The sequence below is a fragment of the Lagopus muta genome, chromosome 6 (genome assembly GCF_023343835.1).
Source record: "Lagopus muta isolate bLagMut1 chromosome 6, bLagMut1 primary, whole genome shotgun sequence".
Lineage (NCBI taxonomy): Eukaryota > Metazoa > Chordata > Aves > Galliformes > Phasianidae > Lagopus > Lagopus muta.
In genome coordinates, this window is record NC_064438.1 from 53,194,802 (window position 1) to 53,222,012 (window position 27,211).

General features: G+C 40.0%; 1 protein-coding gene and 1 pseudogene across 4 annotated transcripts in view; both read left to right on the forward strand.

Annotated features, from left to right (window-relative positions):
• The window catches only part of PPP2R5E (protein phosphatase 2 regulatory subunit B'epsilon), a 70,542-nt gene that overhangs the window by 8,766 nt on the left and 34,565 nt on the right, over positions 1-27,211 (forward strand). Inside the window, exon 1 of one of the 4 annotated variants that reach the window (XM_048947754.1) lies at positions 18,939-19,054. The exons of the other annotated variants lie outside the window; for them this stretch is intronic. The gene's annotated coding sequence lies outside the window, so the exon portion shown is untranslated. Of the gene's footprint in view, positions 1-18,938; positions 19,055-27,211 lie in introns of those variants that run through there. 4 annotated transcript variants of the gene reach the window in all.
• On the forward strand, positions 21,886-22,058 carry LOC125695614 (U2 spliceosomal RNA; annotated as a pseudogene).

Genomic DNA, 27,211 nt, shown 5'->3' on the forward strand with positions numbered 1-27,211 from the left:
GAAAGCTTGTATTTTCTGTTGAATTGCATGAGAGTTGGCTGCTTGTCATTTCTATGCTAGTGCCCATTTATGAAATTTGGAGTGCTTTACAAATATCAATTAACTATTAAGAAAATATCTAAAGTTAATACTTTCTCCTAATTTACAAACAAGAATAGAGGATCATAATGGCTGTGACTTGCAAAATCAAATTTTGCTTTATTTCCATAAGTGGAAATAAATCCTCATTTGTTGTCTGAAAGAGACTTTGGAACATGGTCTATTCTGCACATAATGATGAATCAAACATCAGTCTTGGAGCTTCTGTGCAGAATTTTGTACTTGTTCTGGCTGAAATAAGAGCAGACATAGCAGGCTCTGTCCCTGTAAGATTTGGGAAAAGGGCCACAGTTCCAAAAGGAAGTAGGGTTTATCCCTGCTTTTGGCCTTATGGTGTGTGGAGTTCCTGTCGTGCACGGTTAAACTCTTCACCTCTCCTTGTGCTCTTGGCAGTTCTTTTTTGGTGATGTATTTAATGTCCTCTTCAATTCTGTAAACATCTGGTGGTTGTAGTGTAGAATAGTTTCTTCCAGTGATCTGAAACGTTTCTGGTTGTTCTAAAATCAATTTGGCAATTACATTCTGCTCTGTGGAAGTTTCTCTGTATGCTCTTGTCTCTCGTGTCCAGAATGCAGTTCTGTTCAACTACATTTACAGAAAATGTGTATCTGTGGAAACATTGCCTTGCAAGTCAGTGTCTTAGTAAAACACAACCTTTGTACACTGACAGTGTAGTAGTGAGAGTGCAGTTGGTGAGAAATCCTGTTGGCTTAGCCTTCATATTCTAACAATCTCTGTTTCCATTCAGTTGTCTTTATGTATTTGTTCCTTGGTCTATTTAGATCAGAGAACTCTTCCTTTGGCCCATGTTTCCCTTGCCCAGACCTTCAGTGTAGTTCTCTTCCTTCCTGAATTTCTCACTCTGCTTGCAGAAACGTTAAGGAATGATTGTTCCCACTTCTTACTTTTTAGTTATCTTTAAAACCAAAGTGACTTGCAATTACTATGTAGGAAATATTTCTGTACTCTTCACAACATTGAGTCTAAAATCTTGATGATGACTTTCAGGAATATCTGGACTTCACCATCATCAGAAGCAATTGTTTTCGATCTGTGTTTGTGTGGCATGTTTCTATGATATGCTTCTCAGTGTTAATTATTCCTCTAATAATATTGAAGTGCTCTGTGTCCAAATGAATCTCTAGGATGAGTCTGTAATGAAACCTCCTGTTTCTGTAATAAGTACCTCCTATGTTCCTTTTTCCTAAAGTATTTTTAACAAATACAGATTCTGTTTTAGCCACACAATTATTTCTATGCTTGCTGAAGTACAGTGCTGCCTTTATTACAGATAACCATTTGGAGCTTTATATTCTAAATGCTCAAGAGGAGATTGAGTTTGGATCTTAGGAAATACTTCTCAGGTAGAGTGGTCAGGTGCTGGAATGGACTGCCCAGGAAGGTGGTGGTGTCACTGACCCTGCAGGTTCAGATGTTGTACTGAGGAATGTGATTTAGTAGGAAATACTGGTGATGGATGGATGGTTGCACTGGATGATCTTGGAGGTCTTTTCCAACCTTGGTGATTCTGTGACTCTGTGCATGTTTTCCAAAGCTCTGGAGTCACGAGTGTGATTTATTGCTTGTGCTTATGCGTATCAAATGTGTATAATACACATCTGTGTATACAAGCAACTTATTTAATATAATAGAAAAAGTCCACATATGAAACTTATTCTATTTGTCTGTTTTGTTTTTAAGTTTCAGTACCTGGATGCTACTTTTGTCCATCAATGCAGTTTTATAGCAGGGAGGCAGTGCCTTCGTGTTCATCCATTGTAAGCACGCGTCTTCCTGAAAAATGGGCACTTTCATTTGCACTTTCTGGGGAGTGGGAGGACAATAAACTCTATTTAGGCTCAGGGTGACTTCCCTTCACCCACAGTTTGCTCATTCAAGTGATTGCTGTTTCTTTGGCTCAGTTGTGCAATATTTTTTTTTATTGCACACGCAGGAGAACTCACTGAGTTCAGTGAATTTTGGTAGGGTTGGGCTTCTATGGGTTTGGGAAACTGCATGATCTTGGTAATCAATTAAAAATATCAGCAAAGGACATGTGTTATTTCTTAAAAGCTTAAGGAAAATCTTTTACAAGAATGCTAGTGCCTTGTGTCAGAAGTCTGTGGCAGGGTTTGTCTGTGGCTGTGTTGCTGGTTGTTGTAGATGCACTTGTGTGATTTTTGTACTGGAGGCAAAGCTCATGGGAGAGGTTCCCAATCATACACCACACTGTCTCACGTATTCAGGGGGAAGTGTTTTGGGGATCAGATTGTTTAACAACGTTTTTCCTCCTGTTTCTTTATTTTAAGCCTTCATAATTGTAGTCATTTGCTTCAGTATCCTGTGCCCTTTCGGTTGAATCAGCAGAACTGGTACGGTGATGCACCTCTATGTAGAGTTGGTAACTTCTGAGCTTGGTTTTCTGCTGAGAAATGAAATAAAATGCTGCTGCAGCTACATACGTCTGAGAGTCTGAAAGATGTTTTGGAAAGCTGTGGTAGCTGTCCAAGGAATGAGAGCAAAATACCCAGTGCCCCTGGGTTGCTGCACTTGATGGAAGAATTGTTTTGAGTAAAGCCTTGAAGTTGAGCTACAGGGGAACTGGTTTTGATCAGAAGTATTAATGATTTATAATAATAGCTTGCTGTAGGGTTTTTCAATGGCAGTGATGTGTATAATTTTGATTTTTTTTAATGTTCTTAGATGTTTTTAATCAAAGAATGTATTTTCAACCTCCTGTAGAAGTTTATTTTTCAAGTCACAGCGTGTCTCATGCTAATTAACTGCTATATTAAATAGTGTCGCTTGTGAACAAAGTATATAATAATTTCATTTTAAAACACTTCAACAGCTTTTGATGTTTGTATTAGTACATTTGAATAAAACAGAATCATTACCTTGCATTTAAACCATTTATTGTTCGTCACTGTTCTGTCTTTTCTGATCTGTATGTCGGGTGCTCAGCTGCAATAGTTCTCCCTGAAGGTGATGTGCCTGACACCTTCCCTGGTGTCTGCTGGAGTTTATGGCAGAGAAGGACCACAGTGAAAAGGACTCGTTGTACAAGCTGAAATGGTCAGAAAATGGAGAATGAGGCTTTTCCGGGTAGCTTTCTGAAAGGAAAAGCAGAATAGCAATTTGCTGTGAGCTGTGATGAACATCATGGGTCGTGTTGCCAGCTCATCTGTAACAGTGGCTTCATGTATCCTCTGACCTGGAGAGTTTGTTTTAGCAATTTAGTGTGATACTTTGTTGCTGTACAAGTGACAAGAGAAGTGGAGGCAAGCAGTTTGTTATTCACATAATAAAAGTTTGTGCATTATTTGGTGAGTTTGAACCATAAAATTTGAAGGTTTAAGAAGCAGGTGCATTTACTGCAAAGCATCATTCACAGATATCGCCTTCCTTAGTTGGTGGCATTTTGGGGAAGCTAAAGGAAATCATCAGCAATACCTCAGGGATGATGAGTAAGTGCAGAGAACTGTGTGTAGCTGGCAGTGAAGTGCTCATTCTTAGGGTTTGACTGCTCCATTGGAGGTGATGGTTAAGCACTCACAGGCTGTAATTTTATTCAGAAAAATCCCATATCTTTGTGAAGCGTTAAGACAATGAAATAAATGTTGTTGCATAGTTACCCATTTTGTGCTGTTCGCTGTGAATGGTGTGTGGATATGAAAGTAGTTCATTGTGTAACGTGGGGGAAAAGTGCTTCTGCAGTTTTTGCTATGATTAAGAAGATCAGAGATTGATAATTAAGAATGGGTTTGGAACTTGTTGAGGTGCATGAAGGAAAAGACAGGTGTTAGTAAGAAGAAACAACTGTGTTTTGTGTTGGACATGGTCTGTGGTTTTCTGTGGGGAGGTTTTCAGGAAGCTGCAGAGAGATGTGTGAGATGTTCCCTTATTTTCACCATGCCTGTGGTATTGTTCTCATCTGAGCTGCCTTTTTCTTTTTTTTTTTCTTTTCTTTTTTTCTTCTTGGGATGTCTTTTTGTCTCTGCAGTGTTATTTGTCTCATTTTAGTATCAACTTTTAATTTTCTTCTCCCTTGTGTGCTTGTACCAACCCAGCTTACGTTTTTCAAGTTTTTAAATGCAGGTTGCAATGAATTTGTTGCTTTCAAAATTCTGGATGTCAATTCAAGTTGATAGTGGGGATAGTCAGGAAATGAAGGAAGGATTTTAGGGCAATTAAATATTCTTATTTCTGTTCTGTTTTGTTAACCAGTAGGAGGTAATGTCTAAACTTCCATTAGTTGGCAAGTTTCTCCTGTCCTCTCCACTTCCAAATTACAGCAGGGCACAAATTTTACATGCAGAATGTTTTTAAAGCAGAAAATGTATGTAGGAAGTGTTTTCTGAGTTCAGTTTAGAGCATCTATCTTTTCCATCGGTGGGAACAAAGGTGTGGAAGATGATGGTTACAGTTGAGGCAACCCTTGAAACCAACATAGGGAACATAATCTGCTTGATGAACACAGTGAATGTTACCAAGGGGAGGAAATTTAGCAGCTGGTTGTTATCTTCTGGTGTTTCAAAGAACCTTTTGCAGGTGGGTTTTGCTGACAGGAGCTGATGTGGCACTGTATCACTGGTTACTGTTGTTTCCTGCATTTCCCTTCTATTCCACCTAGCAAGTATTTTCCCTTTCTTTTCCCTTCTTTGTGACCGTTTTCTGCACTCTGCTTTCCACTTCTGACCTCTGACAGATACAGTTCACTTGTTTTTCCACAAGAGGGTGATAAAACTCACCCGTGCATGTGTAAAAACAGGCATTCCAGGTAGAATGGCTTGCAGAGGTTATTGAAAATCTCAATATAGAAAATCAGATGTATTTAGAAAGAGGAAAAATTACATCTTTTCATCACTTGAAACTCCTTCAGTGTGTTGTAAATGTTGTTTGTCTGCACTTCTGAAAGCAAGATGAGACCTGTCGGGTTGGAGATCCGCCCTGTGAAGTGTGCCAGTGCCATCCTGCCTCTGCTGCTGTCATCACACCTCACTGCAGGACAGGCCTCCTTTCCCTCTGTTATTCAGGCACGAGTCCTCCTCATCCCTTCTGCACCATGTATTTTCTTGATTTATTTATTTATTTATTTTTATTTCCTATTATTAGAAGAAACATCATCTCCACTGCCCCACTGCTAAGAAACTGCAGTGGTTGAAATTTATTCTCATCTTTAAAAAGCACAATAAGAGTGGAAAGGCAAGACGGGAAAAAATAGCTGCTACTCTGATGTACTTCTAGTGGGGAATCGGTAGAAATCTCTATCTGCTTTTGACAAAACCTAAACCTTAGCAGGTGTTTTATTCAAGATCAAATTCCATTCTAGCATCTAGGTAAAGAAAGGGCCCCTATTGGTTATGGATCTGATGGAGAGAAGTGGTTGTTAGTCTTTCTGGGAACAGACATGAAGATGGTGCCTAAAGCTCTGACATAGCACTTCTCCAAGAGTCAAATCCTCAATTTGTCTCTAAGTGTGCTTGATGGCAAAGCGTGGCAGCAGACCTTTGTAGGTGTGTGTGGGAAGGTTGAGATGGAGCGCTTTCAGTGTGCTTTGAGGAAGAGGTAGTGTATCACAGTTGCTGTTAGGTGATATTTTGGATGCCATAAACTCAGAAAGTTTCATTGCTGTAAACTGTCTGAGAATATCATCTGAGCTGCCAGATTAAATCTTGTTGGCCAGAAATAAAAAGAACTGCAGCAAGTCCCTCTATATTAGAGAACTGAGCAAGTGGGATCCGTACTGTGGGTTAGGCATAAGCTGAGCAGTGAAAAGATACAATTTTCCTACTTGCCCCAGTTTCCTAGGGCAAGTTCGTTTTTCTGTGTCCCATTGTCCCTTGGCTACCACATCTTTAATGAGCACAGTTGCACTCAACAAACAGTGTGTGGATGGAGCACTTTGCTGCTTGGGCAGACGGGGCCAAGTTTAAGGCTTGTTCAGGTGTTTCAATCTCAAGTGTGACAGATCTTTCCCCTGAACACAGAGGGGGACAACCCCATCCCAAAGCAACTCCTCTGAAAGGGAATGAGACTCAGCGAAACCCGAATCTTTCTTCCTGTGTTCTTTCAGAGCTGATTTTGAGAAAGTGGAATTTGAATTTACATTAGCAATGGAGAAGTCTTAAGTTTTGAGGTTATTACACTGATGAAGGAATGTCGTAGCATCTAGAAACTGAAGTGAGTGGCTAGGAACAGATTTTGAAGTGTCTATCTTTTATTTCTGAGTTACTTTTATTTTCTACTTGGTAAGGAACAGTCAATCCTGCTGCAGAAACTTTGTTAATTGAGGATTTTGCAGAGAGCAGGACTGACTGACTGCTCTTCAGACTAAATTCAGAGGTGGCCTCATTTGACATGAATACAAGGTTGGTCTCCCCTCATTATGCACAATTGATCCAGGCATGAACAGGCATCATACCAGAGCAAATATTAATCTGATAGCCAGCATCTTCAAAGTTGGTTCCCTTGTAGTGAAACGTGCCAAAGCTTCATGGTCAATAAAAAGTAAATAGCTTGGAATTGAACATATTCTTATGTTTATTTAGTTTTGGATATGTATTACACTTCTGGATTAAACCCCTGATATTTCAGATAAAGTTAATAGAAAAGCTCTGTGGTGATGTGCAATATAGAATAACAAAACCTAAGGTATTTTTTCATTACCATTGGGCTCTTTGAGTAGAGCATTCAATGCTTAATAACATTTTTGCTTATATAGTTTTCAATGTCTCGAGCAACAGGACCAATTTCATATCCGGGGTTGCAGCAGAGATAGTGAGGTAGAGTGCCCCGCTGTGTGTGCTTTGGTTTGGGAAAGGAGGCAAGTGGGTGAAAGGGAAAAGTAATTTGGCCTTCCCCCTTACTCCTAGATTCAGTGGGATGGCTGCAGTGCCTCCCCCTCTTTAGAACTCTTGTGGTCAGTGCTATTTCTCTGCACTGTTATTTCCCAGGTTTCTTGCACATGCTGAATATCTGTATTTGGGATTATTTTTTCCCAGTTGTATTAGTTGGTGTTTTTCTAAACTGAATTTCACTTTGTTTTTTGGCAACGTAAGGAATTTGCTTAAGTTTTCTTGTATTATTTCTGAATTTACTGCTATTCAAAGTTCTATGTTTAATATCCCCAGAAGTTGTCTATATGCTATTTTAATGATATAGATCATTAAGTTATTAATATCTGGACTAAATTGATTCTTGCATTTCTCTGGCATTTCTTTCCAGTTGGATACTTAGTAAAGTACTCCTTATAAAAGATTCCTAAAGATTCCTATCCTTTTATTTCTAGGCATTTTGGCAGTACTGAGTTTTTGGGCCTTTCCTGTCGCCTCAGAGCTGGAATCAGTTTTAAATGTAGGGCTTTGGGATCAAGGGAAGTGTGACTTTTGTTCCCCATGCTGGAACAGAGCAAAATTTATAAATCTAACCACAGTCAAAATTGAAGTTGTAATATAATGGTTGGAAATGTATCTTCACATGCATTTCAACGTGCTGTCTTTGTACTTTAATTTGTAGAGTAAAGGTTCTTAAATGATAAATTATTAAGTAAATATTTTCCTAGTGGAATGTGCTTTCTATTTTTGTATATCATCTTGAGAACAGAATGTGATTCCTTTCTGTAGGGTCAGCTATTTGAAATACTTGCCTCTGTTTGTTCTAACTGCATAATCTATAATCCTCAATATGTCTTTAATCCACTTTATCTCTTGCAGTTCTACATCTTCGGGATAAGGGAGAATGTAGTATGAGAGACAGAATTCAGGGTGTAATGTTTGGAAAGATTAGTTCAACTTCTGAACTCAGTATTGATAGACTTTGATGAATGCCCTACAAAAGAAATGAAGAGTTAAGGAAGTTACGTACTCATGTTTTCATTTCTATGGAATGAGCAAATAATAAACAACAAAGAAGTTTTATAGTATTTCCTATCTAGAGCTCTGATAAAATGAAAGATGAAATTTACCACCAGGCTAATCTGAAAAATCTACAGCCTTCAGGGAATGGAATTGATTTATTTTAGTTTGACTTGCTGTCATTATTGTGTGAAGTCAGATTGAACTTAAGGGTGTTTACCTTCTATGCGTGACTAAGGTAGAAAACTGCTATATATATATATTTTTTTTTTTTAAGGATTGTCTACATGGAATTGAGTGGCTCTGTTACCTGGAATAAATACAGTTGTGTATAGGTGAAAAACTTCTTAAAAAAAATTGCTGGTAATCTCCATGTATTAATAGACAAAATGTGACCTTTAAACAAAATTGCTGGTTTTGTTAGGGGTGTAGTTTGATAGACTTGATAAATGGTGCCTTTTTCAAGGAGCAGAGGAGGGGAAGGCCAGGCATGAACTATCAGCTGTCAACATTTCAGAAGGTTCTTTTTAATTTTAATTTAAACTCTAAATAAAGTTTCAGACCACTGTTTCTGTCTGAAAATCTCAAGCAGAGCACTGTGCTACATGAACACTGGTTTCCAGAATTGTTAAATGCAAATGTAGTTGACTTTCTTTTCCCAGTGTTGCTTTTGCGTGTTTCAGTAATTGACAGCAATTGAGAACTGTTAAATAAAATCAGTTGTCAAAGGTCAGGTTTCTATGTTTGTCTAATCCTATGGCATTAGGTACCATTTGTCAGGGGATGATGGATTTCTCATTTTGCTTAGTGACAAATAATCTGATGTTACAAGGCCTTTCAGTCGTGGAGGGGGCAGGCAGCGATCCCGCTGAAAGGCAACCTGTGCAGCACAGATAGTTGTTAATGAGGGCGTGCTGCTTAGCAGGCCTGGCTTCCAGGATTTTGCCTTACTTTGTTAAATGTAGTTACGATAAACATGAATGTTTCTGGTTTTGGACTGTAGAAGAAGATGGAGATCAGAGACGTTAAGGAAACCTGGCACAACAATCCTAATGTTTGTTGTTCTTAGCAGAGGCCGGGAACATGCGTAACACTGAAAATCCACATTCTTATAATACTGAGCAGAAGGAAAACGTTAGTGGGGAATGTCAGGATTACACATCTATAAAACTTCTGAGAATCCTGTGAGGAGACTTAAATTGCACTGTAGCTTGTTTTCATGAGTAGAGATTTCCTTTATAGGAAAAAAAGACGTATGTAAAGCAGCATGGGCCCTGTTTGCTGCTTGCCCTTAAAAATGGTTCCATCTCACCCTTTCCTTAGGAGGACGGCAGCCAGCTGAGGGAGCGTGTGAATCTCAACACCGAAACCTCTGTTACTGCTGCTGTAATGCCAGCCCTGTTGCATCGCGTGGGTGCAGGCAGGGAGGGCCTGCAGATCTGACTTCTGCTGCTAACAGAATTTCCAGAGAGGAATTAAGTGGAAATTTGCATTTTTCCATTTAGACAACTAGAAATTGTCGAGCGGGGCATCAGCTTTGCTGCTTAAATTCGTATTGTGCTCTCTGTACTGCCTTACCATTTTCAGTAAAAGAGCAGTTGCATGGAGACAAAGAGACTGCTGATTTAAGTCTTAATAGAGGAGTCTGTTATGCTTCAGCTGTGGGAGGATTCTAAATGTAGCCAGGAGGTTGGCAGATGATACCTGGACCGCAACTACTTCAAAATATTAAGCGGCTGTTAAGGTTTGCTTAAAAAACATTTGATGGCTGAAAGAATTCCTGGGAAAAAATACGACAGGTACAGGAATTTTTGTTTAAAAAATGCACTTATTGTCTGGGTTCTATTTGCTGTTCATTTTGAATAGCAAAAGCAATAAAGTAGAGTTAAGCTGCCAACTCCAGCAAAATATTGATGGGGGAACCAACCTGATCCTTCTTTCTCTTCCCACCTGTGCTGCAAGTTTTTGGTAAATTTTGTTGGCTCATGTAACACCTTGACTTTCATTTTCGAAGTGAGTAAAGACTGGTTTTGATTATGTCAGTTAAGCTCAAAGCTGCACGGTGTTGTCTTCCGAAGTTCTCAGGAAGCTCAGTGTGTCTTGCTGATCTTAAGGTTTTCCTAAGCTATGACACTAAAAATTTACCCTAGGGGTTTGTTTTGAGCTGCCATGTTTGAGAGCAGTGGAGCAGGATGGTGGGACTGCTCAATTCCTCCTGGCTACAAGCTGCACATTTGAGAAGCCTTGTCTTTGCCATCCTCATTGCTGCAGTGGCCTCTGCTGGACCCTGGAGCTGTCTGGTTCCTCACCTTGCTGTGTGCCCTCTTAGCTGTGTCATTTCTGACCCATGAGGTGCTGTGTGGGACGCATGAAATGTGCTACCCCAGCAGTTTGGGTTTGTTTTGCCTCTTGGTGGGTGGGGAGGGCAAAGAAAGAAGTGGTGTGATGCTGTTGTGCTGCATGCCTAAATGTAGAGAGAAGACCTAAGGAAGCCATTGCGTAGGACCACAGTAGTTAATTTAAGCTAAGAGTGTGAACTTCTAATTAATTTCTGAGTGTAATTCCCTTTATGACCTGTTTCACAGGTAGGGTTGATGACAGGGTTGCTGTGCTGGGTCATTAAATATTTAACATTAATGGAGATATTTGTGCTTCAGAAGGCTGGCTTTGCACGCGTGTGGGTATAAGCATTTTCAGTAGAAGGCATTTGGTGCTTAACTTGGGAAAAAGTCAAAAGAGGTGATTGATGTTTTGTACCTTTAGAATACAGCTGATTTTGTATGCCTGAAGCTTCAAGGAGGTGCTGCAAAACTGGGAAAAATCTCATCTGTGTGTCTCAGCCATAGCTCACGAAGAGCCACAAAGTAATACTCTCTTGAGCCAAAATCTCATTGAATCTGAATGGAAAATGCTGTTTTCTCTGGCCTAACAATTGCTGAGGTGATCATTTCCTGGTGTGCAAATTTCACTGAACACTTGGAGAATTCTGCAGCGTTATCTGGAAGAAGAAATACTTTTCTCCTCCGGCGTGCAGCAAAGGCAGAGCAAAGGCTTTATCACAGAACCTGTGTGGGGCTGTTAAGGCCGTGTGTTCTGCTTCCGACAGAAGGACTTTTCACTTCTCATGAATGTTCTTTTCAGTTTGCTTCATACGCTGACAGTTGTGGTTGAAAGTTCTGAATGCAGTTGGATTTTTTTTTTATTTTTTACTTTTTATTTATTTTTTTTTAAGTTTTCTTGCAGAATTTTTAAAGATATTCTTCCTGAAAGAGTAGGTAGGAAAAAAATGCACTTTTGCCCATGTTAAAAGAACTTATGAGATGGCTCCTTGCCATCTGCCAGAGGTGCTTCTTGTGCCCCCCATAAGACTTCTGCTTGGTCCATAAATGCCAGCCCAAATCTGGCAGTGTTCTGAGATGGTGGAAACTATTGTACGTGTAACAGCCAGATAGATAGATGTCATAATTACAAACAATTGAGGATTTAGCATCTGTTATTAACGTGTGTGTGTGTGTCATGCTTGCAGAGATAGATGAGCATGATTTGTTTCCTTGTAGGTGTGACAGAGGTGTCAGCGTGACTTGTGTGTGTGGCATGGTGAGATTTGTGCTGGGAGGTAGCAGAGGGCTGGGAGGTGGGCTATGGGGAGGAGCTATAGGAGAAGGGCAGTGGTAAAGACACATTAAGTGATGGAAGAAACAGGGAAAATGCATTCATTGGTACATTTGGGGAAAAAGAAAACTTCGAATTTTTTGTCAAAAGGTTCAGAGGGGGTACAGTCGTGACGTGCTATGGGGAGAAAGTACTGGTCAACTGGTACGTCAGCCGTTGGCTAATGGCAGAAATTAGACATGCACTTTTAAGAATGACAAATATGTGCTTTCAGAACTGCATAAAGTGTGGTTAGATTCTGTGCTGTGTGCTTCTGTACTGTGAGTCATGGCTTGCCTGAAAGCTGTGTTGTAGTTGAGAGCAGTTAAGGGGTGCCTCCATGTTGGTCTGACCGACGGTTTCATTTGCGTTAGGTGATGTGTTCTGGTAGTTCCTTCCAGCTCTCATAAACTTGCCCAGCAGTGAGTCATAGAATGGCCTGGGTTGAAAAGGACCTCAAAATTTCAACCCCCCTGCCATGGGCAGGGTCACCAACCACTAAACCAGGCTGCCCAGACCCACATCCAACTGGTGAAAATTTGTCAGAAAGGTTGTCAGGGGTTAAAGAAGCAAAGTGAGACTTTCCAGGGTGGAATAGCTGGGTATTTCCTTGGAGGAATTCTATGTTGCTGTTTCCTCAGCTCTGTGCACTCGTGTGATGCTCTGGCAGCTGCTGGTTGCTTTTGCCGCTCAGTCTGAGACACCAAGCCATGATGTACAGAGCACATGATGACTCAAAATGCAATTGAGCTTGGTGGGAGCCAGGCCTGAGTACTGTGTGGTGCTGTGTAGCCATTCAGAAAATCCAGGGTGTCTCAAATTGAGCATTGAAAATTAATGGATGCTGAATCCTATCATTTCTTGCGTACTTCTAAATCAGTATCTTGTGAGTAATGCAACATAAAAATGATATCCTTGCAAGTGTTATTTTTGTTTGGTTTGAGAAAAAATAGGCATCACCCTATGCAAACTCTTTAAGATTAGCTGCTTTTATTACAGCTAAGTTTGCTCTAATCTTAATTTAATAGAAGCAAATCTGATGGAATTCTTCTCTTTTTCATTCCAAGAAGCACAGACTGCCATCGGTATTTCTGAGAACTGTTGGATGCAGGTGATGATGTAGTTCACTGAAGTTGAGGCGCGGTCCTGGATGGATCACTGTGCTGCTTCACTTTGAACATGAAGTCCTTCCTTCTCAATCCCATTATTTTTTTTAAAGCAATAAAATGTTAAAATTAATTATTCTGCTTTTAATTTGTTAATTTTATTATTTCATTATGCAGTTTGTTTTCCTCTCTAAGTGTAGCGTGCCATGTTACTGGTTTTACTGAAAGCTGTAGTTCATTTTGTTGTTTCATCAGGTCCATTTATTCTCATTAAACAATTCTTAGCAAGCACTGCAGGGTTAAAGTAGGGGTGTTGCTGTAGACTGAAAATAGTTTGAAACTGTAATCCTGCTGAAGGTCTTCTATTTTCTCACTTCCTTCTGCCCGCCCTGAGTACAAGTCACTTGCATGCCCTCCCTCCTGCCTTTCTGAACTGTTAATGAGAATCCTGGTACCACACACATCTATCATATCCACTTTCAACTTATCTCCTTCCTTGGTTCTGCAGCTTAGGTGATACTGATCAATTTCTACCAAAACTTCAGAGTGTTATTTTGCAGAGCCCTGAAGTTTGTCTTGTGGACGTGCTCTCAGTGCCTTTCGGTGTCGTAGTTTTACCACTCACTCTGCAGTGTAACATGTAGTAACTTACTGTGCTATCTTACATGTCCTTACACTGCTTTTGCCCTTCTTGGCTATTTGCCTTCCCATTTCCTAACAACTTTCTTGAAGTTAGTCAGGCAGATCATTCAAGGTGAAAGGGAATGGCTGGGCTCCCCCTACAGAAATGAGAGTGAAACCTCAGAGGTGCTGGCAAGGTGAGTTTAAAAAACCAAGCAACAAAGAAAATCAACAAGTCTCCTGGCTGTTCTTACAAGAACTCCTTAAGTCTAGCCTCATGATTTAGTCTTTCAGTGAATCTGAGGAAATGAAACAGCATGTGCTGCGGAGTCCTGAATCTGTGCATGTTCAAAACGTGCTTAACTACAAACAGCAAATTGCTGAAAGGAAAGCTGCTTAGTGTACCTTGTTGAAAAATGATTATGCTCTTGTTCTCTGAAAATAAAGGATTGTAATTTAAGGCTGCCTTTATACCAGGAGGGTTTTCTCCTGAGTTGTTTCAAGGTAAAGTTGGAAAAAGGAAGTTGTGAAATGTTGAAATACAGTTCACTGTCAAAGCAACCAAAGAATAGAATTACTCAAAATAAATAGTTGCTCTTATTTTGAAAGCGTGTCAAAGTGTAGGAGCTTTATTTATGCATAGTTGCTATTGGCTGCACAAAGCCCTCACTTCTGTGGCTAATGATAGATAGGAGTACTAATAATATAATTCATGCCTTGTCATATTTTGCTGCTTAATCATCTTGTTTGGCACTTCCCCGGCCGTGTTCTGTGCGGCCGTAATTCAGGAATGAAAGCTCACTTGGGTGCTAGCATTACCGTATGGCAGCCACATAGGCTGGGATTATGCAGATAATGAAAGGACTCTGACTAGCCCATGTTTACCTCCTAAAACTTGGGTGAACTTAGGGACAGTAAACAGGCAACGTGCTGGGAGCAGCCTCCTTGGCAGGATGATGGCCTGGATCTCCTTGCGTCACGACTGCTTTCAAGAGCCAGGGTGGGTAAGCAGAAACTGAGAGCTCTGGCAGGCACAGCAACCTGTGTCAGCAGTGCTGCTTGAAATTTCTGCCACGCAGAAGTTCTCTCTGTGCGTCTTTGGGAAAGTTGTCCGTGCTTTTACACCCTTTACAACTTTCAGAAGCTGTATATCGAGATGATGTTTTTTGTTGTTATTCTGTTACTATTTTGTTAGAAGATATTTGAAAGTAGTGTTTTGGTTTTCCTTAATTTAATGTTAACAGCCACAAGTTTAAAATCTAAGAAAATCTATTTTCTTAGATGCTAACAGTGAACACCGAATTCTAAGCAATTCACAAAGTGTTGCTGTCTGAATGTTTCTTTTCTAGTAGAAAGCAAGTTCTTGGTTTAAAGCAGAAGATGGATGTAGTTGAGGGGCTCCATAACTGAGAAAGCAATGAGAGGATATAAAGGAAATATCTTAAAACAAATGAGAAATAAGCTTTATTTACTCAAAACCACTCTTCCTTCTCTTGGTTTATAAATAGCATTTCATCTTTAAGCAGTACAGGTACTTTTAAGATAGCTGTGATTTTTCGTGGAGTGGTTTCCATGCTCATGTCAATGCATGAATAACAAATAATAGAATGGGTGGGGAGGAAGTTGATTCTAATGTGACTTAAAGCATGCATGCTTCAACCTCGGTGATTGGCTGCTTGAAAAGAACGATTTGCTGTGCTGTTTGTTTGAGCCTTGGGTTGTTTGGTGTTAATCACCTTCCAGTTATGAACGTAATTCTTTGCTTAGGCTAGTGAATTAGACTGTAGGTTAGTGCTGGGTTTTAAACATACCTTCACTGAGAGCTGGAGTTAAAAGGGGAGGGATGGGATTGTTCTTTGCAGTGATACATTAATGGCACGGAGCACTATTCCACCTGTAGGTGTGGTGAAGGTAAGGTTCTTAGTTTTTCAGTCCTTTTCAACATAAGAAATTGTAATTATTGTTATGGTTTATTGTATAATTAAAAATGAATTTCCTGATGTACTGTTTGCAGTGACTGTTCACTGTGCAGTGTCACACGTAATCAATGGGCACATTCTTTTTACCACTTGCTTTTTCGGTATTGTTTATGGCATTGGATCTACTAAATTTGCAGTAGGAAGCATTTTTGGTTTGCTTATAGCTTGTGATGGTTTTCCTTCTCAGACTTTTACTGGCAGTTATCACTTAAAATACTCTGTGTGTGAATAGTGTAGCAAAGCAGTGGCAGCAGAGGGTATTGCTGAATAGGGTCCAGAATTTGTAACTTAAGCATGTAAAAGGGAGATGTTTGTCAGTGTCTGTTGTCTGGTAACATAAGGTGAGGGCTGATCTCTGTGTTCGGGGATGTTAAAAGAGACTGTATTTGTGCTGTAACTGTTACCAAACTTTTTTGCTGAACTTAAGAGTACTTTTGAAGTCGGCACTGAACACATTGGCTCAGGTTGATTCTCCTCCAGTCAGAGGCACAGTTATGTGCAGAATAAGACAGGGTAGGATTCCAGTTTTCCAAGCTCTTACGTAAAATTTAGAAACACAGAAGCTTTCTTACCAGTCATGCATTCTGAAATATTTCCATTGGGAATCAACACTGCATTTGTGTTCAGCGTAAGAAAGGATGTTGGCACCGTTGATCATGAATAATAAGAGAACCCTCCGTGTGAGAAGCTTAATTTTAAAATTCCAGTCCAGCAAGAGGTTTGTACACCTCCTGTAGCCTGCATGTTGTACCACTTTGGCATTCAGAGAACATTAGGATTTTAAATTATTGTAATTCAGACATTTATTCCAGTCATCTCTTTTGGTGTGGCTGGTTTCCTTTTGTTTGTTTATTTGCTTGTAATCATTCTCAAAGAGTTCTAAAATTCTTCTTCCTACAGATTTCAGTTATTTTTCCTGCATATGTTCAGGGGAAAAATATCTGTTCATTTGTTTTAAGCCTCTAGAGGAAGTCGGGAAGCATAGCATGAGCCACGGTCATTATCTTAGACCTACCCAAAGTAAAGGGTTAATGGCAGCTTATCAGGTAGTCGCAAGAAGAGGTGGGCTGATCACTGAAAGGGGAAGACCAGGCAGAAGTTGTTGCTCACTCAGAACCAGGAAGCAAAGAGGAACTGGAAAGACCTGTTGTTTAAAGGCCCTGGGTTATATCTGGTGCAAGTGGAGGTATTAGAGCTGCCTAATGCCGGAAGCTGAGCGCAGAGGGCGAGGAGCTCTGCCTGAGCTCATCTGTTCTGCAAGAGCAGGAAAGTGCTGCTGCGGGCACACTGCTCCCATCCCTGACCTCACTCTGGTACCTAACTGCCCTCCCCTTTAGCTCCTTCCTAATGTTGAGAGGAATAAAAAAGGAAAACAAATGAAGAAGTATTACATAGCCTGCTTTGAAATAGTAGTAGCGAGGATGTGGAGAAATGATGATAAAATGTTACACTTGAACAGGTGGAGTGTGTTATTTTCAATAATCTGATTTTGTTTGCCTTACAACTACTTCAGTCAAAAGTACTGATCCAGTACTTGCATCCATGTAGAAGCTAGTATAATTCTCAAGTTCATTTGGTATTTTTCAGGTGATCTGAGACACTGAAGGGAGGGCCGTGGGTAAATACTTGAACTGTGAGTGCCCTAAGGTGGTGCTGGTGCCTCAAGGGAGGATTATCTCATGGTTGGAAGACTGGGGCCCAAAGCAGAAGAACCTGCTGTTTTCCTCCTCATTACAAAAGCAGCTTTTTTCATGTCTTCTGCCTTGGTGTATCTTTATCTCACTGTAAAGCAAGGAAACCTGTATGTCCAGCCATTCTCCAGGTAGGGTGGTGTGCAGAAAGAGACAAATAAATTGGGATTTCTTTGCCACTTAACCAGGTGAGCACAACAGTTCTGCAGAGATGATCCACCTCTGCTAGGCAGGTCCTGCTGAGTGCAGGAAGTGACCCTGAAATGACAGAAAGGCCCCATGTGCACAGGGGAGAAGCCAGCAGGGCAGTGTGCTGTGTGGATCCATGCCATGTGGAGGCAGTGGTATCCTTTCCAGGGCAGAGCATTCTTGGGCAGATTGGAGCTGGGTACCCTGAACCTCTAGGTTAATGGTGGCAGAATGCAGGGGAAGGACTGCAGTCTGCTGCACGTGTTAGTTCTTTTTGGCTGCGTCAAATTCAGAAGCACATCCCTTTCACCTTCTTTTCAAGTAGAAGGAAGTTCCTTTCTCACAGATATAGCAAAACAAACCATCATAGAAACATGCAGTTTCTCATTTGCAAAATAAATGATTTCAAGTTCTCTTGGGTCCACATGGAAAAAGCACTCCACTGTTTTACCGGATGCTGTGTTCTCTAAAACATCCCATTTTTAAATGGCTTTTTCTTAATGATCCACAGCTGAAGGCCCTTCCCTGTACTCTTGGCAGCCTGTGCAGTCTTTATGGGGTGGAACAGGATCTTTCCTTCGTCCTCAGAAAGAATATTAATCCTGCCCGTATTTAAGTGGATCCAGGATTCCTAACCTGTTGAAAAGCTCTGCTTTCAGTTTTAACAGATGAGGTTCAGAACATCTGATAGTTGCATTCATGTTATCAGAAATATGCTATATGTTTGTCTGTGGTATTCTCAGAGTTTCCAGAAGAGATTCATTGCAGCAGTATTAAATTATTGCGGTCCTCATTAGTTAAAATGAATCAAATTCTCTTAATAAAATGCTAATTTTCTCTTACATTCCCTATTTCTGAAGTGATGACTTTTAAATACTCAGCATTTGAATTTTCCTTTCTAGTGGAATAATGAAGTGTCATAATGACTGTAAAGTAGTGTATAATGAATTTAGAGCATTTAGCTATTTACTTTTCCCACTGTTTTCCTAGTAAAAGCTGCCTAACCAGTCTGTCTGATAATCTTTTTTTCCTCTTCAAGCCATACTGGTTGATAACTGTTCAGAAGCAGAATTCTTGGTAGGAGATTCCAGCATGTTTTAAGTTAACTTTTCATTAGCAGTATAATTGAGAAGCATACGGGACTCCCTGAGTGTTCTGAAATGTGCTGGGTAGCTGGGAAGCCAGCTGTATGGAAATGCACCTATTTCAGAACTTACTGTTTGTATGTGTGTGTTTTCATCATGTATTTCACTCTTTAAAAATCTAGCTTTGCATAGGTTTTCTGTCATTTCTTTTGGGGAGAGCTTTGCATGTTTACATGTTTATCTAGGTAGTACAGTGGTAAAAATAAGAGACTGCTGAATAAGCAGAGTGCAGTGATAAATGCTGCAGCTATCACCTGTTTTGTGTGGTGCTTTCTTACTGGAGTTGGAGCTTTAAATACAAAACATTCTTGTGCAAGAATGTCATGCTTTAAAAAGTGTGTGAGAAAAGTTGCTGTAGCACCTTACAGCCTAAAATCTAGTTAATTTGTATTAAACTCTGGGCTTACTCTTGCATGGGAACAAATTTACTGGAAGTTTCCTCATTTGAATACAATTAGTATGAGGCATAGGATTCCTCAGTGCAGTAGCTGAGAAAGAGTTACTCAGCTAGGTTACTTTTCCAGTTGTGACTAAGGGGCCGATTAGCAGCGTCCGGAATGAGACGGCAGCACCTAGGTAAAAATAGATGGCATTTGGAGAAGCTGGGGGCTGTTTTGGAGATCTTCAGCTGCGTACTGAGAGACTGAGGCAAAGAGGAGAGCTTCAGGAAGGGGTATTACAGATATGAGTGTGGAAGAACTCCATCAGTGTGCAGAGGTAAGGCAGGGAACTGAACAGGATGGGATCCCCAGACTAAAAGGGTTCTGCTGTGGGAGGAATGTCTGAGCTGGGTTCTTCACTCCCCTCTGATAGGAGGGATAATGCTAGCATTGATATTAATGTGAAACAAGCAGTAATGACCTCTCCGTGACAAGAACCAGCAGAGTGGGTGTAAAGCTTGCTAGATTTTTAGGCCCTCTGTTAAGAATTGATACTGTAGTGCTCTGTCTGAGGAAGGAATAATACACATGAAAGTGCTGCTTCAGTAAGTTCACTTGAAGGTGATTAGCTGCTACGAAGAGACCAAGTAATTGAGTGGGGTGGTGAGCCTAATAGCATGAGATTATATTTTGCTTTCCAGCTTTTACAGTTATAACTTTGTCATATGACTGTAGCAGGTTCAGTGGTCGTTCCTGTAGGATGCTGAAGCTTCTATTAGTATACTTTACAGCTCTGTTGTTCTTCACTGACCTGTGCTGACTTACCTACTGGGTTGGGAAAGAGCCATCTGCATGTGCTCTGATACAGTCTGAATGTAATGTAGAGAATGTAGAATGCTGTCTGCCTTATTAGATAAACTTCAGCCCAATGGAATTAATCAGATACTCAATTTTATTGTAAATTGCATGCTCTCCTTGTCATTTAATAATGCGTTAGTGAATTAGATATTTCTTGACAAATTTATTGGCAAGAAAGGATGTACCTGAAATCTTGTTTTGTAACATCTAGCTAAAAAGTACTTCATAAAAAACAGGCAAACAATGTGTGTAAGTTGAAAGTTCTGGATAGTAATGAACCTGCTAATCCAAAAGTGTATGGGCAAGGTGGAAAACATACTATGTCTGTATTCGTGTAGTCAGAAAAAAGGCATGTTTGCTGTACTACATTTGCTTTCTTGATCAGACGCAAAGACTCTGTAGCAATGTATTGATGAATTCAAAAGTGGGTAACTTCACTTACAAAGAGGTACTTTTAGATTTCCCTCAGTATACACTGGCAGAATGCATGCTTTTCCTGTTGAGCTTTTCTCCATTATTTTTTAATAGAATATGTGACGGATGAGATTGCTTACTAATCAAGTAAAAGAAGAGCAGTGAACTTTCTGCCAATTAGAGCAGAGGTGTAATGGCAGTTCTGGTGAACTGATGTACCACTGACATTGGCATCCTGTCCAAACTGAAGACAAAAGGAGATCAAGTTTGCAATCACAGTATGTCTAAGGAAGAATATTGTCGATAAGCTAATTTCCAGTTTATCATCTTCAGTGTAGGAGGACTTTAATTAATGAGTAGTTTGGGAAGAGTTAGAGAGAAAGTAGCAGTTGACAATGGAGAACAGTGTTTGGTAACCATGGAGGAGAGATTTTAGTTAATTTAATGCCTAAACAGTTATGTCTTGTTAGTATTTATATTGGTCTGAACTGAAAGAGTTCTGCAGAATGACTTGATGTTCAGCAGAGTGATTCCCTTAGCTGTATTAGTTACATGGTATAGCCTTGTCCATGTTCTTTTCACTTTACTCAAGCTTGTTTATGTATCTTAATAACTTAATACAAAACTCAGTATTTGATCTACTGCAGATACTTCTGTGGCTAATGCACTGTTGTAGATTGATGGGCATATTGCAGAGGTGCTGAATAATTTCTAGTGGAATTCACTTCAGGTGCCAAGGCCCAGTGATTGTCAGAAATAATTGTCTGCGCTGTAACTGATGACATTTCTGAGGGAAGAAAAATACCATGACTGATACACATGCAAGCAAGTAAATATCTTCTGCCCAAAGAAAAAAGCATTTGTTTATCTAGCATTTTCAGAAGGGGTCAGAGGTAGAGATGATAAGGAGAAAACTTCCATGAATGTGTGATGGTAATGCACAGCTCTGATAAGGGCTGTTCCTTAGGTGACTACAAATATTCAGAAATGAAGTATTTGCTTTCTAGAGCTTTGAGATAAGGAGATAACACGTGTATTCCTTTTGTTATTCAAGGAACAAAAATGTTACCATTTAAAAGACAGTAAAGTGTCCTAATGTTCTTTTCAAATTCCTAAGTTTTAGCAAAAACACACCATTTTGGTCTAACAGAGCACTTACAAGTAATTACAATTTCCATTTTAAATGAATCTCTCACATGTGGTAAGATTGTAGTTTTTGAAGGTATAGCTGATATTACAAACAGAAATACGTAATGGTAATACCAATGATGTAAAATATCTAGCACAGCATGGTCTGGCTCAGTAGATTATTGGGGAATATAATTTACTTGTCATTCATTCTCCCTCTGTTATTTAATTGTTCCAGATCTGGAATAATCTGAAGAGGGTGCTGTAGGAAAGTTGAGTATGGGGATATATTTCTGAACACTGGAATATGTGGGACAGCACTACAGGAATTACAGAAGCAAAATAAAATAAATCAGATTTCTTTCTTTGTTTTGTTATCGAAACTGATCTGCTAGACTTGGCAATATGAGAAGGGACGTTCCCTTAACATTCAGCATCTTGACTGATTTGAGTTACTGTCATAGATATTCACAGAATCACAGAATGGTCAGGGTTGGAAGGGACCTCAAGGATCATGAAGCTCCAACCCCCTGCCACATGCAGGGCCACCAACCTCCACATTTCATAGCAGCCCAGGCTGCCCAGGGCCCCATCCAACCTGGCCTTGAGCACCTCCAGGGATGGGGCATCCACCTCCAGACCTGGACACAGTACTCCAGATGGGGGCCTCACAAGAGCAGAGTAGAGGGGGACAATCACCTCCCTGCTGGCCACCCCTCTTCTGATGGAGTCCAGCATACCATTTGCTTTCTGAGCTGCAAGAGCACACTGGCTTCTCAGCCTTTTGGCTAAAATCAAGTGTAGAATTTGTTCTTATCAGTTTGATATTCAGTAAAACATTCTGAGCCTTCCAGATGTCTGAGTTTGAAGGGTAGCTGGTGTAGTCTTAACAAGATTATGCAAGAAAAATATCTTGAAAAGGAATGATGTGGTAACCTCCTTTCTTGACAAGTAGACTGTATGGATTGCTTATGTATGAAAAGCCTTCAGGTAGCGTTTTGAAGTGTAATGCTTTCTGTTTTCATGGTTGGCAGAGAGATCAGGACAAGCCTTCAGGTTTTCCTGTGCTTTGTTGCAGCTCAGATGGGATGTAATGAGGCTGTGTTCTCAGTGCTGAGGAAGTGCAGACAAGCAGAGGGCTCTGTGGCTGGCCTTCCTGCAGGGATTTGCTGCCACAGGCTCATCTCTGCAGCTTTCATGTGCTTTTGGCACTGCATTGGATACAGTTGGTGGTATAGGCTCTGATCTCAAAGAACCTAAAACTTATGCCTGTAGAGGCTGAAACTGGTGTTTAAAAGATAACAAATGAATAATTAAGGCTTAACATGATGATTTTGCTCTTCTGTTGTGCTGGAGCTTCAGCAAGAAAGAGGGAACCTGTGTGAGAAGTTGGGCTTTCAGAAGGGCCGTTTTGAATACTACAGAATAAATTCTTAGTTTGTTTCTGCATCTTCCATCATGGCTTTGAAGGCTGCTTATTGAATCTGATCATTTTCTTACACAAACATGCACAACATCTTACACACGTGCGGTTCAATAAAGTTCCTCTTCCATTACACACATTGCTCCCTCTATGGAGAGAATGAGAGCCCAAGCACATGATGGGCAGTCTGATGGCTGGAAAAAATACTGTGAGACTAAATTAGTGCTAAATTAGTGCTGATTAGAATATGCTCTTGGCTAAATTGATGCTACCAAATGAGAAGAGAATGGAGGTTACATTTTCAGGCTACAATTAAACTCTTCTAAATGTGTAAGTAGAGTAATATAATATGATATTTTTACATGTATGTTTATTATTTAACATTTCATAAACATTTAATAAATGTGGATGCTTTAAAATACAAGCCTGAGCTCTTGTGCAGCAGAATGAATGTAGAGGATAGCTCTCACTTAATCATATTTTTCACTGGAGAATGTACTCCTGTGACTTCAGGCGTAATGCATTAGCTCAGTATAAAGCAGCTCATTTGGGTGTAAGTTATATTTTGAGTTTCCTCTTCTCTTGGTTCAATGTTTTGTTTGTTTTTAAAGCATCTACATGCCATAGAGAAACTCTACAGCTTGAGTCAAGTGAGTATTGCATTTTTTTATTTGAACCCAGAGCAGTTTCAGGGCAATTAGTAAACCAGGTACAATTTTTGCACTCTTAAAAGACACATAAAATGGAATAGCATGTACAGCTGTGTAGCTTTATTGTGATTACAATATGCACTTAATGTACCAAATGAATTCCCATGCAAACCCCAGGTTGTCTTGTGGCTACAGTTAGAGTGGAAGTTAAGATGGCTGTGACTTGTTTTATATTCAGTAATCATTATAGAACAAAAGCTTCTCATGTCATATAGGAAAAAAAAATGGTGATCTGATAAGAATCTTAACAAAGGAAGACAATAATCCTCTTAAGGATTCCTCTGTCTTAGGTCAGCAGCAGGCAATCATTGGTTTTTTGCACAGGTGTTCCTAAATAGCCTGGAACTTATACAGTTTTGTGTGGCTTCTTTTCTTATTCTTTTGCTGTCCGAGGATCCTAGAGATCTTGAGCTGTTGGTTAGAAGAGTCTAATCCTACCGTTTTCTGATATTTGTCATTAATAAAACGTGCAAAAAAACCCCCCAAAACTTAGAAAGTTGCAGCTGCAGCATTGACCATCACTTTTCCTAAAATTAACAAAGTACTGGGTGAGACATTTATAGCATGGCAAAAGGGAAACAATTGGCAAAGACCTAATTCTGGATTGTCTGGATTGCCCTTTGGAGCACCAGTGCTGTGCTAAAAGCTCTAGGAAAGGGGTGGAGAGTGGTGGTCCTAAGAACAAGTTGGGCAATTAAAAAGAGAACAGCCTGAAGGACCCTTTCCTGATCTTGAAGGAAAAGAATACAGCGGGAGCAGGGTGACCCAGTGGAGCATACAGTTACTGTTGTGCAGCTTTGCTCTACCTCTGTCATCTGAGAAAATGAGTTTCATGTTTGTTTATACTGTGCTCCTGTCTCAGGTATTTGTTATACCATTGAGGGTAGAGGAGCTGAGTAATTAGAAAGCATTTTGTTGCTCAGTTCAGCTTATTTTGTACTTGCTATACCTTTTGCTGTTTAAACATATTGATTTTAAGCTCTATATATTTGAACAGAGGTGTGCTGCTCTACTTAATTTAAACTGCAGCTCTCTGAGAAGCAGCTGGAAGAACAAAATAGCTGCATGAACCAACAGGCTGGTGCCCTGGTGCCTAAAATGAAAAAAAAAATACATCTTGGAGGTGGACATACGTTCATTTTTACATAAATGTAGAAAACAGAAGTTGAAGAGTGTATAGTTTTTGTTTTTAAGAATACTTTAAAATTCATCCTATGGGTTTTTTTTCATTTCTTTTGGCGAAGAATTCAAAGTGAAGCAGCAATGTCCTCCTTATCTAGTCGTGGAAGGCTGGGCAGGTGTGTGGCAAACTCCTGACAATTTCTTTAATACCTCCATTTGATGTTGTCACATGGCAGGACAGCCATGGAGAGCTGCTCTCTCTGGTAATAGTTCAGCAGAGCCAGCAACTTTGACTTTTCTAGATGAAGGTTTGCTTCTACTTGGAAAGTGCAGTTTGGTTATAATCTACTTAACACAACTAGCATGAACTTTCTGAGCCAGCGTAAAAGAAACTTGAAGCAGCTCAGGAAAATTGGCCTCAGTGATTCTTGGTGTTTCAGCAAAATATTTTTGTCTTATTTGGGGATTTTATGCCACGTATTCAATGTAGGAAATTGAAAGAACATGTGTTTTTTGCCAGCCCTTTTCACCCCTGTTAAAAATAAATAAATAAAACCGTTGGTTTTGAAATTCCATTAAAAATGGGGAGAGACAGAAAGCAGCCCACAAAACCTGTGATCAGCTTGGGGCTTAATAACCGTTAATTTAATGTGGAGATGAACTTAATGCAAGTAGTGCAGTGAGGTTGTTAAAGATGTCACAGTGGCAGGAACGTGGAGATATGTGGTTGCTTAATCACATCCAGCCCCTAACCGTTAATTTATTCATTGTGTTTTGCTTTAACACTTAGAGCTCCTGCTTTTCTTTTGGAATATTCTGCTCCATTAATTGCATTACCTATTCCCTACACAACCTCTTCTGTCTTTTCCAATGCTATAGCTCATATGCTACCTCATTTCTTTTCTCTCTTGGCCTTTTAGTACTTTGTTCTTGCTCTGCCACCTTTGGCTTCTTGCTCACTTCCTTTCTCTTAATACTTACAAGTTGCTTTGCCATTCCTCTATCTCTTTTGAAATTTTTTGATAGAATTCCTCTTGTACCATCAATTTTTTCTCTAGAACTTGTGTCACTTGAATCCTTTTCTGTACTTTGTCTGCTGTCTTCTTTGACCAGGATTGGTTTTGGCTCAAATGTAGTTGTAGGCATACCCTGACTGTCTTGGATTACTTTGCTAGTCCAAACTTCCCATTCATTGCCGAACTAATGAGAAGGTGTTGAAACATGTTGTCAGCTTACTACAGGAAGAAGGCATTGCTACATGATTATGAAGAGGCATGGTTCCTGCTGCATGGTGATTATTAGTAACAGTGTGAGGGTTATTACATACTGAGTATCTTGTGAGTCACTGAGTTTCTGTGGGACCTAGAACAGCAATTTGGTGTACCTGAATATCCTGATAAGATCGTTTTCCATTAGGTGCTCATGTGTTCTGAATTCTGTCCACCAAATATTTCCTCGATTACATATTATTATCTGAAATGTTTCATGCAACACTGCTTCATAATGGTTTCATCATGTTAATTTAGTGATGCATAAGAGTACACAGACTTGTAGTACCTAGAGCACTTTGAAAGGTCTCTGCTTACTTTAGAGTGGCACATCTTCAGTGCGTGTGTCCACCAATGCTGTCCTTTTGCAACAAGTGCAGATGTAGTAGTATTTGGCTCTGCTTTGTCAATAGCTTTGACAACTGAGCTTATAGTTGTGATCTGCTTCCAAGTTGAAGGGTGGCCACAGCACAGCCATCATTGGCATAATGAGTGGTGGGAAGAGCATGTGCTGATCACAGATAGACAAGGTGTAGCCTAGAGACATCTTTTCATCCAGTCCTACCATAGCTCTGCACTGAGCTGCATTGGTGGATGTGGAGATGCTTGAATAGCAGCATGTACCATGCTTGTTGTGGAAGTAAGCAAAACATTTAATGGAAGTTCCATAAATACCTTTTATTGCTATTCTTCTTATTGTCAGCTTGATTTTAGTCCACAGTCCTGTAACGAAAGAAACAGCAACCATTAATCTGTGTAGCCTACTAAGCCTACATATTTAAATGCATGAGGCTGACTATTGATTAATATGTTAAAAAGCGTATATAAAATTTTGGCAGTGTATATGGCATCTGTAAGAATTATCTCCCAGAGCTCGTAATGCTGTCCCATGCACATTCAAGGCACTTCAAATACTACCTGTAGATTGACGCTGCTTTCAGACTGCTTCTCTCAGTAAATGCTGAAAGCCTCAGTAAGACCATCAGTGCCTATCAGTGTTGTGCATGTGCTGCAAACAGTATGTTAGTGTTGTGCTTTTCTTCTTCTGTGTCTTCACTCATGAAAGTCATCTTGAGCTTGTGGCACTGCATTTATTGCAGTGTACACAGTGTTACAATTGGTTAGACTTTCTGTATATGGAACACAGTGCCCAGCTGCTGCCTTGCCTCTGTAATTATTAAGCATAAAGAACGGACTGGGGAAACAGCTTTGGAAAAAAAGCCCCTATTATAAATGAATTATTACTGACTTCACGAAGCATTCATAATATTGACAGCCAGCCATGAAAATTAAATGAATGTAATCAGCAGAGTGATTACTTTTCTGAAGAAATGTGTGTAAGAAAAAAAACATTTGTACTGCTTGGCATCTGCAGGACCAGAATTCCATGGTGAAAAGTAGCGTATAGAAATGTGGCCAATGTATGCCAGGTGTATATATGACAGGATCTTTGGTTAGCTGGAGGTTTGGGCTTGATTTTGGTAGACCTTATCTTAAAGTGATCTCTTCAGAGAAGACAGGAGGTCTTCTAAATTCAGCTTTCCAAGTTTTATTTGAATGAAAAAGAGAAA